Source organism: Electrona antarctica, assembly GCF_951216825.1.
Source record: "Electrona antarctica genome assembly, chromosome: 1".
Taxonomy (NCBI): Eukaryota; Metazoa; Chordata; class Actinopteri; order Myctophiformes; family Myctophidae; genus Electrona; species Electrona antarctica.
The window spans coordinates 35,902,939-35,918,626 of record NC_136806.1 but is presented as its reverse complement, the minus strand read 5'-3'; positions in this window follow the sequence as shown (position 1 = coordinate 35,918,626).

Sequence of the window (15,688 nt, the reverse complement as noted above, 5' to 3'; positions counted from 1 at the left end):
AGGATAAGTTTGGTGAAATGTGCCCTTTTTTGGAGTATGGGCCTGAAATGTATTATTAATTCTATTATTTGTCCAATACTACTTGTATTTGCATGTGGAAGAGTGAAGCATGGTCTGAAAAGTACTAACACAATTAACCCAGTTTTAACCATTTGTGCCGGTGCACTGCTTGTATGAAAGAAAATACATTTTGGAAGAGGGCCACTTATCTTGTTATTAGAACAGTGTTCTTTAGAGATAACAAATCCCTACACAGTGCAACTCGCCAAGGCCACAAAAAAATGGATGGGTACTGAAGTATATTTAATAACGGTTCTGTGTAGTTTGCAGTGGTGTGGTGTGTCAAGGAAGTCCAAACGGAGAGTTTCTCTTTGTCTTAAAAGTCGTATCCAAGTTTTATTGAAAGAGGTACGAATGCAGTTTTACAAGGCAGTTTTCGGGAACAAAGGCCCTTGGAGTCACACGCACACGCCTATTCAAATCAGCTTAGCACGAGTGAGCACACCATCGGAACGAAAACATGTAGTCTATATACTAATGCAAGTTTAAAACTCCCCCCCTCTCATGAGGGTGGGACTCAGAAGTATTCTTACTTACTGGCCAATCAGTGAGCCAGGACTGTCATGCAAGGTTTTCCTATGAGAACTTAGCAACAGATGAAACTATACCAATAAAAATGAATGTACCATATAAAATATACAGAACATTATTTAACACCTGCAATGAAATAGTTAGACTGTATTCTTGACTCTAGATGCATATTTGACAAAGATACGTTGCATTCATGACAGACAGGACAGACAGATAGAGCAGAGCAGAGCTTGACCTAAGACATGCCATGCAGCTGTTATCTTATGGATGCATCTAGGGTAAGGAGTTCACGCAGACCCCTGTGGGGTTTAATTACCCCCTCTGTTTCTTCAAGCCTAGTTGTAAATAACTAAGCGTAATCTCAAAGGATCTTACCGTGAGCCAGTTGCCACAGATTGCATTGTATAGAAAAACAGCTGTCTCAACTTACGCTCTCCTCTTGTGTGCAGTCTATGCACCTGGCTGTTTTATAATATATCAACTGATTGATATATATGTGTCCATGTCTATAATATATCCATCATATTCCTCCCTCAACAGGCTTTTACGCCTGTTGCAATACAATTACAGGATCAGGATTCATAACCTGCCAAATTAATTTTTCCAAAAATAAATCTTTTTCTTTTTTTTCTTTCTTTTTTCCAAAATGCAAAATTAATCATTAAACCATAGTTTGATGTGACACGTCCCAATGTAGGCCCCCCTAGATACAGGAGCATTTTGTTAACTACCTGAATTGTATCAAATTAGAACAGAACAAGCCCCATCTTGTATGACAGACCTGAAACTGAAAACAGAAATTAAACTCCTTCTTTAACTGAAATCCTATTTAGACTAAATCAAATTCCTATACTGATTAAATTCAAATACCTGTCCTTTAACTGAAATCCTATTTTAGACTAAATCAAATTCCTATATTGATTAAATTCAAATAAATGAAAAGTTAACACTTAAAACATGAAAAAAGACAACGAAAATAAACATCTCTAACAACATTACTAGACCAGTACCTTGTTAAATCTACTTGAGCTGTATCAGCACAGAAAACAACAAACACAAACATGAAAACATAACATCTTTCAACATTAATCAAAAACAACGATTCTTTTTTTTTTTTTCCATGTCACAAACTGTTCAATCGGACGTCCAACGCGCGGTAGGAAATATCCCACAATTATTTTTTCGCCTATAGAATAACAACGCTTGGAAAATCCTCCTTGATTCTCAGAACTCGGCATAGTTTGCATTGACTGATGCTGGGACGTAAATCTCTTAGGTTTGGGGCGGGGGCAAAAGTGGACTGTAGTAGGCAGAAGACAACAGAATCTCCTTTGAGCATCACAAGGCTCTGATTCTGAATGACAGCTTATTGCTTTAGCCATGTCAATCATGACAGCAGAAGCATCAAAACGCTCCATTCTCCATAGCAGCAGGAGAACAACACTCCTTTCTCCAGTGTGAACATAGGAGATCCTTGTAGTCTCGGCTGCAGAATAGTGGTCGGGTTGACACCTCTCCGGCTATCTCAGTGGCCGTGAAGGTCACCTGCTGTGTTGATCTGACGATAGAGGCTAGGCGAGAAGCATTCTGTTGTGATGGCAGCTGCCGGTTGACACACCCCCCTGGATGCTGTCGGGTTGCCACTCCCCCTTTTTGGTGCTGTCAGATGTCAGTTGTTGACACGCCCCTGGAGCGGGAAATCACTCCGGTGTAGATGACCAGAATGGAACCCTCTCCCATGTCCACCTATTAAAGGGTGACATGCAGCCTTCCTCCAAAGAAAGTTAGAAGTCCCTCTCAAATCATGCGGTTAGAATATTAGTCCTCCATGCAAAAATCAAGAAAGTGTGTTATAACATATTAGTCCTCGTTTTGACTTTCATTTATATACCTCCAATGTAATTTAATTCCCCTCAAAGCACCAACAACTCAATTGCAAATCATGGCATGTTCCCTTTGTTATTTTGACAACCCTAAAACAATTTAGTGTGACTTTCTCTGACATTAATCCCACTGTTTTGTATTAATCTCTCTTGTTCTGGCATGGCAAAGTGTGTATTAACCATGGTTTTTGAGAGAGAGATTACATTTAGACTATGTTAAATGCAAGAGACTTGACCTCTATAATATAAAGTGTATATAGTATAAAATAATACAACTCCCCCCTTTTTCCTGGGAATTCAACATCCCCAGGAAAATACAGAGAAAATAACCAACACGCACATGCTACCCCTCATGACCGAACAAACCACCTATATTGAATCACAGACCGTCATCATCGCCCACTAAAAATCACAACTACTTAGTACCTATAACAAAGTAAAATTTAAGAACACAAAAGGATGTAATCTCCAACCACAAAGATAAAAGAAAGTGAGCTTTTTTTTTTTTTTTTTTAGTCACCAGTTTGTCACCTCACCATGAAAGGGAAGGGGACGGGTTTTCCTTTCTTGTACAAGCGGTAAAAATAACACTTGCCCTAATGTTAATGTCCAAAAGAAAAAATCAGCAGCTTTCCCAGAAATGTCAAACAAAAATAGACGATCAATGACTGACACACGTTACCTCAGCCGTCATAGTTGAAGTCCACAGATCTCCGCCCGGTAGACTTGAGCCGCAGGAACTCTTACTGAGGGTCAGGTGGTGGCACAGGCCAACCACGACAGGTGCGCAACGGCTGGACGGGCGCCATCATCCCACGCCATCCAAATGACGCTCCCCACGACGGCTGTCCCTGCCAGGAGCCGGGCGGCAACTGTACACAATACCGCTCCACATGTGACAAACCACCACATCTGAAGCAACCTTGGTATCGCGGCTTGGGACCACGGCGAAAACGCTGACGAGGCTGGACGTCTCTAGGAAGAACAGAATGGTTGTCGAGCAATGGAACGTCATGTGGCCCCGCCACCCTGAGAGGTGCCTGAACGACTGGTGGACCGTTCTGAGGCAGCGGGGCTGAGTCCACTGCACGGGCCGCTAATTCCTGTTGAAAACATTGTAACTGTCTCTTATGCAACTGCCTTATCGTCTCCTCATCCTCACGCTGCTGGGAGACTATCTTATCACGAAACAAGCGGACATAATCAACGATGCAATCCTCATACATGGCAGATGACATAACAGCCAGTCCTATCACAGTCTTCAAGGCGGTCTGCACACCCTCAGGCAGGCCTTGTTCAATTTTCTCTCTCAGAAGAAACTCGGCCCAGACGCTGGGTGGGTGACACCCAGCGACATCCGCCATTGCCTGGTACGCACGTCTAACAAATGTCAGCGGAGGTTCTGTAGCATCCAAAGGAGAGAAAACAACATCAGAAGGAGAGAAATCATCAGAAGGGCGAACATCCTTACGATTCCGTTGCTTTACCATCCACACGTCCGTGGCCTCAGGACCCCCTCCCAGAATCAGTCCACCACTTCCGCCGTCCGGTCGTTGTGGCACCGCGATCGTTGATGCGTCATCCGGACCGGGGCTAGAAAAATCTAAGTCACGTGCATCAAAAACGCAGGCTCCTCCATCAGGGGATGTGGACAGAGTGTCCTGTACTGGGGACCCATCAACGGATGTGGACAGGGTGTCCTGTACCGGTGACCCATCAACGGATGTGGACAGGGTGTTCTGTACTGGTGACCCATCAACATGACATTGGGCATAAGCCTCACACATTTCCTGTCCTCTTTGGAGAAAGAGATCCATCAACCTTCGTTCTGCCCTAACCCTATGCTCCAGGACCAGTCTATAGTCCTGTATTCGTACGTTCAAGGCATTGATGACAACTGGAGAAAATACGCTATCCTGTGGCCATGGGCCAGAAGGGCCCCATAAGTCCCATTTAGAGTCCCATTCAACCAAAATTGAAGTTAATTCGGCCATCAGTCCATTTGGTTGGGAGGAGCTTGCGTGTGTATGTGACCCACTCATACTGGAGCGGTATACGGGCACACCTTAAGGTCAGAGAATATTGAATTACAATTATAGTCACTTCTATCGCTACTATAAGCACCCACAATTGTCCAAAAATAACCCCCCTGTGATGCAAAATTACCCCATATATCAGTTGTCAAAACCCTAAAGGAAACACACTGATTCACAATGGTCAACCTGAAAACCAGTTATTAACGCGGTTATCACAGGAAGCATGTACACCGTGAACTGTATAGCTATATACAATTCACACGAATAGATACAAAAATATGTATCCACAGGCGGAAACAAAAGCAACGAAATTTAGGTGTTCAGAGACAGAAACCAAATTAACCTATTATAAAACTCAAATATCCTCCTATAACATAGTGTAGTGAAAAGGGTGTCATTAACCGGAAAATCACAAATGCAGTGACTTCCCAAAAATCCTACTGTGTATTAGTACCCACAATAGCCCCCCTTTAAACTTAAACTAAGTCTACAATAAACAATACAAACCAAACAAATTTGTTAGAACATGTCACACACTGAATGTTTCAAGACAAGGTTACCCTGTGAGTTGAAACTGGCAGAACAACGTCTAGTCATGTAACAGTCATGCACCATCACCCATGCAGGTTAATAGAACTCGAAAACAAAAGATGGGGCAAACTCCCTACACTAAAACTCACGTATATCCAAATGGACTACCAAATGGTTTTACTTTTAAAAAGAAAATCGTGAGAAGGGGTTTAAAAAACTAACTATAATTACGGGCCAAAAATGTGTTACAAAAAACGTGGTAGGCTATATCATGAATAGAGTATTGACCGGCCTCCTAAAAAATGTACACTATAAATTCAAGTATACACACCAAACACCTGGGAATATTCCTACCAGTTGTTCAAAATTAAGACAAAAACTTTGTCAAAGAGAAGGCCGTTCCAATACTCACCCATGTATTGTCCACCACGCATGCAACTGAAAGAAATAAAAACTGAAAATGTTACTACTTAATCACCTGAAAAAGGAAACAATTAACCTACGATCAATCCATCCTAGCAACAGATTAACTTTATAAAAATGTAAACTGTCGAGTACAGCCACAGAAATGGTATTTATAATTAATAACAGATTTAATAGACATGTGTATCTGTATCCTGCAAACATTTGAGCTAAAGGGAGTTGTAGTCATATCCCCTGATTCCGAAATCATCAGTAACAGAAGAGAACAACTACAAGGCCCAAAGATAATATAACCTGGTCGCCAAATGACGACTCACTCTGTTGTTATTATTGTATATTTGCACAAGACGTGCCCACGAACGGATTACAGATTGACGTTTGTCAACATAAGGACAAAGAACCCACTATGTTGTGGAAATGACTGGTACATCCTACACATGAAATACATTGCCCCTCAACCCCCCTCACAGTAACCCTCAAATGAAATTTCAACCACATGTCACAGTAAGGTGACATGAAAGATCTCTCAGAAAGAGATGAAGGAAACATTGTAACAATATGCCATTTAGTAGCCAAAATATATAAAAAATATTTGTCAGCTGGTATGCTGAATGTCATCTTACTACAGAAAGGATGTAATAAACCTAACTATAGTAAAGATCTTTGAACAGGGGTAGCCATCTGTTTACTGTAAATAGCCCCCCAATAAATTTGCTCACAGCTCACAGTGGGTCTTTTTAAAACAAAGGAGAGGAGATAGCCCTAAAGCTCTCTTCACCTGAAACATAGTGTTGATTCAGGGCGATAGCGATCCCCCCTCCTTCTGAAACTAAACAAGTTATTTATTGAGGGTGTAAGGAAGGGATTTTAGCTCTCTCCCCCTCTTTCCCTAAAAGCACATTCCGTCAGAGCATGCTAAAATTGTCATTGCAATTCCTCACACGTAGCTCTGTATGTATTCGCTCATTTAACTATCACTCTTAGAATGGCTTCTACTAGCAATATTTCACCAGACATAGCTAGAACCTTTTTGAAGTAAGTCTAGTATGAAGTACATTCAATCATTCATTCACTCACACATACATTATTCCCAATCAATTCTCGTGATATCATTCACACCACAAACACTCTCAGGCTTGTGTGACCTTCTCATTGAAACCCCTGGCTGGTGCCTACCCCAAACTCAAGCTTCATATGGCCTGGCAAACATACTGTACGTTTCTTCTGACACTCAAGGTGTACCAAACCATATCCACCACCAAAATAAAAAAGATCAACCGTAGACAAGTCTACCATTGCTATGCCTTTTTTCAATGAGAAGTTCCCTTGCCTGTATACACTCTCATACAGAGTTGATTCAAATCACTACCACGGTTCAGTAGTACTATTTTCCAACTCTTCAAACATAACCACTTCACACACACACGTATAACTTCACCCATGGGACAAGGTAGAAGGACAAGGAATCAGTCCACCGTACTCTGTCCCATCTTGTGTGTGTGTATGTGTGTTGACCCTCCGTTGCCTCAGTCAACACGTCACCACAGGTGGTCTATTCCGAGAGCATTCCTAAGTAATAAAAGGTCCCTGTCTGTTATATGACAGGATGAACTCACAGCTATTGTAAGCTTTAACAGATCGTTATCTTAGGCCAACTTTAGTGACTCCACAGCTAGCCTCTTGTCAATTAATGCAACCAGCCGTTTGAGTCTTAAAGATAATTGATTGATTGAAATATTTATCAACAGTTTGCAGAATTACAGTACCCTTCAAGCACAAACTCAACCCAAAGGCCGCTAACTGTGAGTGGACAGCTTACAAGAGGGTCCACCATTGTTCAATTCATCAAAAAATAGACTATACTGCATGGCCTAACCTGGCCGAACCAAACCTTTGTTTGTCGGTGAAGCCATCCTTACTGTGCAGAGCTATGCATGTCTCCTGGCTGGCAAAAATTGTTGCACAGCCCAACACCCATTCAGTACACATTCAAGACCGCACCACTCAACTCAAAAATGGTCTGATCATAATAGTCATTCTAGCAATTATTTTCACCCGGGTTGAATAAAAATAATATGTAGAAAAGAATGACACAAAAATGTAGCCTACTCATCTTTTCGTATTCAAAATACAATTTTCAAACAAACAGATCCAGACCACGTCTAAATATGCGCCCATACACATGCCGTCCAAGTGAATAAATAACATTATCAAAACCCAACAGAATTCGTTCTCTGGTCCAGCCAGAAAATGAACATCCTAGAGGCCTCTAGACTGTTTTGTTCCATCAATGAATACCCAACACAGACCGACAACATCCACAAACGCACACATAAAGAGTAATCTAAAACCATTTTTAACCCTCGTATTTCGTATACAGACATATTGCAATGCCTTAAATCAATACAAATTCTAACGACACCTCCCCCCATTTGAGACATGAAACTTCTCCATGTATCAATAACATGCAGCCTCAGCCACATATAGGAAAGATAGACAGGATTCTGGAAAGATAGACAGGATTCTGTCCACCATAAGAACAGTGCCAAAGCACCGGGCATCACCACAGGTATAAGCCACCCATAAAACATTCAATCACCCATACGGACAGACATACACAGACACCCACAGCCCCAGGCACGCACATACACGCATCAAAAGGCTAGTTTGTCAAGCCAAAGACAGAGGAAACGAGTCAAACGACCCATGGCAGCACCAGAACACATGCGGTCACGTAACCCCAACAACGTCGATTAAATCAGAAATAAAACTGATCCACCCCAAAGGAAACGTCATAATTTCCCAAGGAAAACGGGAGCGAAAGAGAGGAGTGCACGCACACGCGCGCGCACGGGACGGCACAAGGGAGCAGTAGTTGCTGACAGAAAGAACAAAAACCACGCCCCTAGCCAACCCAGAACAAACCCGCTCACACACCGGAAGTATGAGGAGACTGTAAAAAATAAAGAAACGCTCCCGAACGGGAACAAAGACAGTACGGCCGCCGGATAGCCAGTACTCAAAGAGCCGCAATGCCACTGGGAAAACCAAAATGGCCACGAAGAGATATTAACAACAAGATGAGCACACCCAATATGAGCGTCACCCAAATGATACAAACAGCAAAAATAAATCAGCACGCTGCACGTCCCACTCAGGCCTCACAGGAAGAGCAACCATAAACACAATGAAAAGCAAAGCGTAACCTAATCGAATGTAAGACGCACGTTTAGTAATGCAGAAACATTTAAAAAAGCGAAAAAAGATCCGATTCCTGGAAACACTTGCTCCTCATATAGGTTACCCACTCCCCCAAAACAATACGCCCAAACGTGGAAAGCAGTACGCTGACGACAAATCATTGGCAAAAGTGTAGCAACAACATAACATCGCCATACTTTACCTGTCCAGACCCTTGTCCACAGAACAAAGGAATACGACTCTGCCATCACATCCCACGCATCTGTGTGTAGCGCTGCTCAAAACAGACTAGCCCTTATACAAGAGAAATACTCATCTAATCCCAGAATAAAGCCGCACTTCCACACAGACCCACGCGATGTTTCAGCAAAAGCCCCTGTACTTTTCTTTAAACAAAGGACCCCATACCCCGTCGAGCAGAGACCCCCCACCCCCACTTATACGAAGGTGTAAAACATTTAAACGTACACCCGTGTTTTTCCACAAATCACCGCTAGGAGGAAATAGTGCCAGCACAAAGCGATCATAACCAAACAATCACCAGAAATGCAGGCACATACCCCCAGCAGCAATGTAAGCAAAAAAACACAAGTACACAGCAGTGCGCGCACCTTATGCATCGTATATATATATACGTCACAAAATCCCTGTTTTGCAATACGCCCGCCGGCTCGTCTTACTGGGTCGTGCGTAATCCAGACAATCTCAGAAGAATAATATTAATAAATATTAATATTAATATCCAAAATTTCAGATTCCTATTCCATACACCCAATAACGTGGGGCCTCAGTTTCCCCACTAAACACTTTCGGCTAGCCCTCAGGAATGCACAAAACCGTCCAAATATTGTGTACTCCATGTAAACGAGGACCGCCACGCAAATAGAACGTGGTCATGAAAAACGCTCGCAAACCGCGCGCGCCTTCCGGAACTCCCAGCGGGGCAGAACAGCACTGCGGCAACTGTGTAGTCAGCTCGCATGCTACTATCCACAACCCCACCGGTTCCCCGAAAAACGTGTGCCGTTTGAAATCGCTTTAACCTATAAGGCATATCAGAATCCACGCTCCCCCACAGGAAGCAAAGGTATTGTTCTATATGGCTACGCCATATCTTCTGCACGTTTGGCCAGGTATATGTTTTTATAATGAACCGCCACTTTGACGGCGGAACATTACAAAAACTAGTTTCAACTTAATTGTCGTAAAAAATGAAATTTAAACCAGGGTTTAGGACGAGGTTTTTGCTCGCCCGGCGTTTACAGTTAAAATAAAACAATGGTAAATGGAATGCGTTGCCACTGCCTAGCAAGAAAAAGATAAATTCTCACGCTCTGAGACACCTCACCACTGGCCTATTTGCACAGATCCGACCCTGGATCGAATTTACCAGGCTCCCCTCGTGAAAACAGCTGTAATAATAATTTTTAACTCACCCAGCTCAAGACGAGGGATCCTTCAGCAACCGGGCATCGGCACCATCTGAAGTATATTTAATAACGGTTCTGTGTAGTTTGCAGTGGTGTGGTGTGTCAAGGAAGTCCAAACGGAGAGTTTCTCTTTGTCTTAAAAGTCGTATCCAAGTTTTATTGAAAGAGGTACGAATGCAGTTTTACAAGGCAGTTTTCGGGAACAAAGGCCCTTGGAGTCACACGCACACGCCTATTCAAATCAGCTTAGTACGAGTGAGCACACCATCGGAACGAAAACATGTAGTCTATATACTAATGCAAGTTTAAAACTCCCCCCCTCTCATGAGGGTGGGACTCAGAAGTATTCTTACTTACTGGCCAATCAGTGAGCCAGGACTGTCATGCAAGGTTTTCCTATGAGAACTTAGCAACAGATGAAACTATACCAATAAAAATGAATGTACCATATAAAATATACAGAACATTATTTAACACCTGCAATGAAATAGTTAGACTGTATTCTTGACTCTAGATGCATATTTGACAAAGATACGTTGCATTCATGACAGACAGGACAGACAGATAGAGCAGAGCAGAGCTTGACCTAAGACATGCCATGCAGCTGTTATCTTATGGATGCATCTAGGGTAAGGAGTTCACGCAGACCCCTGTGGGGTTTAATTACCCCCTCTGTTTCTTCAAGCCTAGTTGTAAATAACTAAGCGTAATCTCAAAGGATCTTACCGTGAGCCAGTTGCCACAGATTGCATTGTATAGAAAAACAGCTGTCTCAACTTACGCTCTCCTCTTGTGTGCAGTCTATGCACCTGGCTGTTTTATAATATATCAACTGATTGATATATATGTGTCCATGTCTATAATATATCCATCAGTACGTATATGACACATGCTGAATGAATACACACACATTTTTTTAATTGTATTATTATTATTATTATTATTATTATTATCTTTGTATGGGCAGAATGTTTAGCTGGAATATTGATTAAGGTTGAAACAATATTTGATGTTACCTGTAAACGGGTGGATCAAAGACGGGACATGAGGTCCCACACACACAATATGCCAGTGTATTTTTGGGGGGGGAACCTGCTGTTCAGTTTTGTCCCAAAAACACAGATAGCAGACAGTGCAATTCATCCTAAGGCTGACCTAAAGTGGAGAAGGGTCCAGGCCCTGGACTGCAAGTCCAAAGGACCTAAGCGTTCGGCCGACAACCATCACATCACCAACAGGGAGATGCGCCTCGGGCGTCGAACAGCCACCGCCCCAAACCAGACATCAGAGGACAGGGCCAAACCAACATGCTCGGTTGCCACAGGCCCAGAGGGGCTACATCGGATGCTTGGAGATCATCACATCACTGCCACAGGCCCAGAGGGGCTACATCGGACGCTTGGAGATCATCACATCACTGCCACAGGCCCAGAGGGGCTACATCGGACGCTTGGAGATCATCACATCGCTGCCACAGGCCCAGAGGGGCTACGTCGGACGGTTGGAGGTCATCGCATCACTGCCCCAGCCCCAGCGGGGGACAGGTGTCGAGATGCAAGGACACATGGACAAATTGACTATGTACCACTTTGATCAAGCCAAATGGTCAAATGTCGGTGCAGGATGTTATCCTTGACCACTTCACCAAGTCCAAAGGTCAATCTTCGGTACGTTGGAGATCATCCTTTTCCTGAACTCATGATGGAGATATGCACAAAGTCACATTATGCTCGTGACGAAAAGGATATCAATCACAGACAATATGAGTCAATGATGTGGATTACCGGTCGAGCCTTGTGGATACTATCATCAAGAATGTGCGCGAGATTAGACACTGCCGTTTTTCGATTTGGATTAGCGGTCAAGCCCTGTGGATACTACTATCATCAAGGATGCGCGCGACATTCCTACACTGCTGTTTTTCAGCCGCAATGGAGATGCATGGCCAGTTCAAGGGAGCACACGTGCCTGGCAATATCAGAGAAAGGCACAAGCAAGAAGGCAAAGACAATTTGTAAGGGAGATTCATGCGAGGTCACCTGCGCGCTATCTGACATGGATTTCGATGCGAGGCACAGCCTGTTTTTGAAAACTATCATTGTGCACAGTTGCTGATATGGAGATGCGAGGCACAGCCTGTTATTGCCTGGGATCTATGCCCTGGACACTGTCGGTGAAGGGGGGGGTCCAAACATGGATTATTTTATTTTGTTTGTGTTGTCAGTGAAGCAGAGTTCTTATTTGTTTTTATTTGCTGCCAAATACTGTTATTCCACACACTGTAGCATACATGATTTCACAGTCGTTCAAAGAGGGCCTTCAGATCTAAGGGAGGCAGTACAATCCCACACAGGGCAAGTTCTGGATTAGGTGAAGTATGTGAGAAAGTAGAGAGGCTAATGTCATTTATCAATGCAAGTGTCACCGAAGGAGAGAGTGTGCGCAAGGAGTTAACCGCCTTGCGTTTAATGGTTATCCAAAACAGATTGATTTTGGATCTATTGACAGGGGCATCGGGGGGTGTGTGTGTTCTCATAGGAGATCAGACATGTTGTACTTTCATCCCAGAAGATGATGCTGATGGTCAGGTCATACAACAGGCAGTGAATAACATGACCCAAATCAGACAGGAGCTACAGGATAGAGAAGTGACCGATGACGGAGAATTTGGCTGGTTAGACTCATTAATGTCAGGTTGGAAGGGCCTCATACTACAGTTAGTCATTCCACTAGTGATGTGCATTTTTGTTTTCTGCGTTGGGTTGATGTGCGTTAAAGCGTGTATTAGTAAGATTGTAGGCCACACCGTAAACACAGCATTCCTGTTAGAAACCAGAAGCATCCACTCTAACAACGCATATACTCTACAGGCCACTGATAATGATTGTGAACACTGTGCCAACCTGAATGCAACACCACTAGACAGTGAGTAAGAGGATGATCAGTGATCTAACTTAGGTTACATATAGTCAGGATGATTTTATTGTGTTTTTTATTTTTGTATCCTTCCCTTTTCTTCTCATCCCCAATCCTTTTTCCCTACCCCTCCCCTCTTTTCCCTCTCCCTCCCCTTACCTTTTATTAATGATTTTTGTATATTTATGATTATATTATTAATGTTAGATGTTTTAATGTGTTTTCTTTTAATATGTAGCGTTGGATTTTCTTGATGTCTTCCCCTCTGTTTCTTTGTTTTCTCTCTCTCTCTCTCTCTTTCTCTCTCTCTCTCTCTCTCTCTCCTCTTTCTTTCGCGTCGCAATCAAATCGCATGCGTGTGTTCGCCCAATGGATGGTTGATGAGGAGGGGGACTCGGTTACAATTTTCCTAGCAAAGATTGATATCACAGACGAAGTGATAAGGTGATATTGGCTAGTTTTTTTTGGTTCCGAGATTGTGATTGTGACGTATTTCCACACTGTATCAATATAGTATCAGTTGTTTCTTTCAGAATCAAAGACGGGAACTGTTGTGTGTAACCAACATTTGAAGTGAACGGAGCTCCTGACCTGTCTAGTTGAGTAAGTAGCATTATTTTGTATTTTAGCAAACTGCTGGTAGTGGTACTCTAAGTGCTTTTGTATTAGTATTATATTATTAGCTTGTGTGGTAGTCAGTAGTTTATAGTTGTATTGTTTGTGTTCAAACAGTAGGCTAGTGGCACTTTGGACTAGTGTAATTAGTTTCACCCTGTAATAGGCCACTTGATAAGTAGTATAGCCCACTTGATTTCCTTGCGAAGTGTGAAGTGAGTGGTTTAGCCAGCACAGCTCAAGGGATAAGTAGCCAGGTTGGGAGTATTCTATTCAGTGTGTAACCAACATTTGAAGTGAACGGAGCTCCTGACCTGTCTAGTTGAGTAAGTAGCATTATTTTGTATTTTAGCAAACTGCTGGTAGTGGTACTCTAAGTGCTTTTGTATTAGTATTATATTATTAGCTTGTGTGGTAGTCAGTAGTTTATAGTTGTATTGTTTGTGTTCAAACAGTAGGCTAGTGGCACTTTGGACTAGTGTAATTAGTTTCACCCTGTAATAGGCCACTTGATAAGTAGTATAGCCCACTTGATTTCCTTGCGAAGTGTGAAGTGAGTGGTTTAGCCAGCACAGCTCAAGGGATAAGTAGCCAGGTTGGGAGTATTCTATTCAGTGTGTAACCAACATTTGATGTGAACGGAGCTCCTGACCTGTCTAGTTGAGTAAGTAGCATTATTTTGTATTTTAGCAAACTGCTGGTAGTGGTACTCTAAGTGCTTTTGTATTAGTATTATATTATTAGCTTGTGTGGTAGTCAGTAGTTTATAGTTGTATTGTTTGTGTTCAAACAGTAGGCTAGTGGCACTTTGGACTAGTGTAATTAGTTTCACCCTGTAATAGGCCACTTGATAAGTAGTATAGCCCACTTGATTTCCTTGCGAAGTGTGAAGTGAGTGGTTTAGCCAGCACAGCTCAAGGGATAAGTAGCCAGGTTGGGAGTATTCTATTCAGTGTGTAACCAACATTTGATGTGAACGGAGCTCCTGACCTGTCTAGTTGAGTAAGTAGCATTATTTTGTATTTTAGCAAACTGCTGGTAGTGGTACTCTAAGTGCTTTTGTATTAGTATTATATTATTAGCTTGTGTGGTAGTCAGTAGTTTATAGTTGTATTGTTTGTGTTCAAACAGTAGGCTAGTGGCACTTTGGACTAGTGTAATTAGTTTCACCCTGTAATAGGCCACTTGATAAGTAGTATAGCCCACTTGATTTCCTTGCGAAGTGTGAAGTGAGTGGTTTAGCCAGCACTCCTGGCAGACGATTAGCAATCAGTTGGAGTGGCCTTATACCACCAGCTGAAAGCGTCAGCTGTTAAGCGGCGGCCAGCAAACGAAGGCCAGGCGAACAAAGGCGACAGGCGACTTTGTCAAAGTCCGACTTCGTCACTGAACGATAAGCTGTAGCATTGCTTAGTGACATATATAGTTGTGTGATAGATATAGTAGTGTATTGTAGTATATGTTTAGTGATCTACAATGTGTTTTCTTCCTATTCCTGTCCTCTCTTCTTCCTGGCGGTCGCACAAACACTGGGTTACACCCAGATGTCGCGACACAACTAATCTCATCTATCCTACTCTTTCAACTCACGTCGAGCAAGTGGTAACGGGAGGGCTTTGGAATTGCCACTCGGCTGTGGTGGAAGGCAAATCTGCTTTCATCTCAGCCTACGCATCCTTGCTCTCCCTTAACTTCCTTGCTCTGACTGAGACCTGGATCAGACCAGAAAACACTGCTACGCCCGCGGCTCTGTCAGATGTGTACTCTTTCTCTCACACTCCCAGAGCCGTGCGGACAGGTGGTGGGGTTGGTCTGCTAATTTCCAGAAAATGGAAATACTCTCCTGTTTCACTGTCACAATTCTCTCCTACCTCATTTGAATTTCATGTGGTCACTGTTTCTCATCCAGTCAAGCTCACCATTGCAGTTGTTTATCGCCCACCGGGCCCTGCTGGTGGCTTCCTGGAGGAGCTGGACCATCTAGTCTCCCACTTCCCTGTCGATGGCTCTGGATTCATCCTTCTGGGTGACTTCAACCTCCCGACTGAGAAGCAGCTAGACC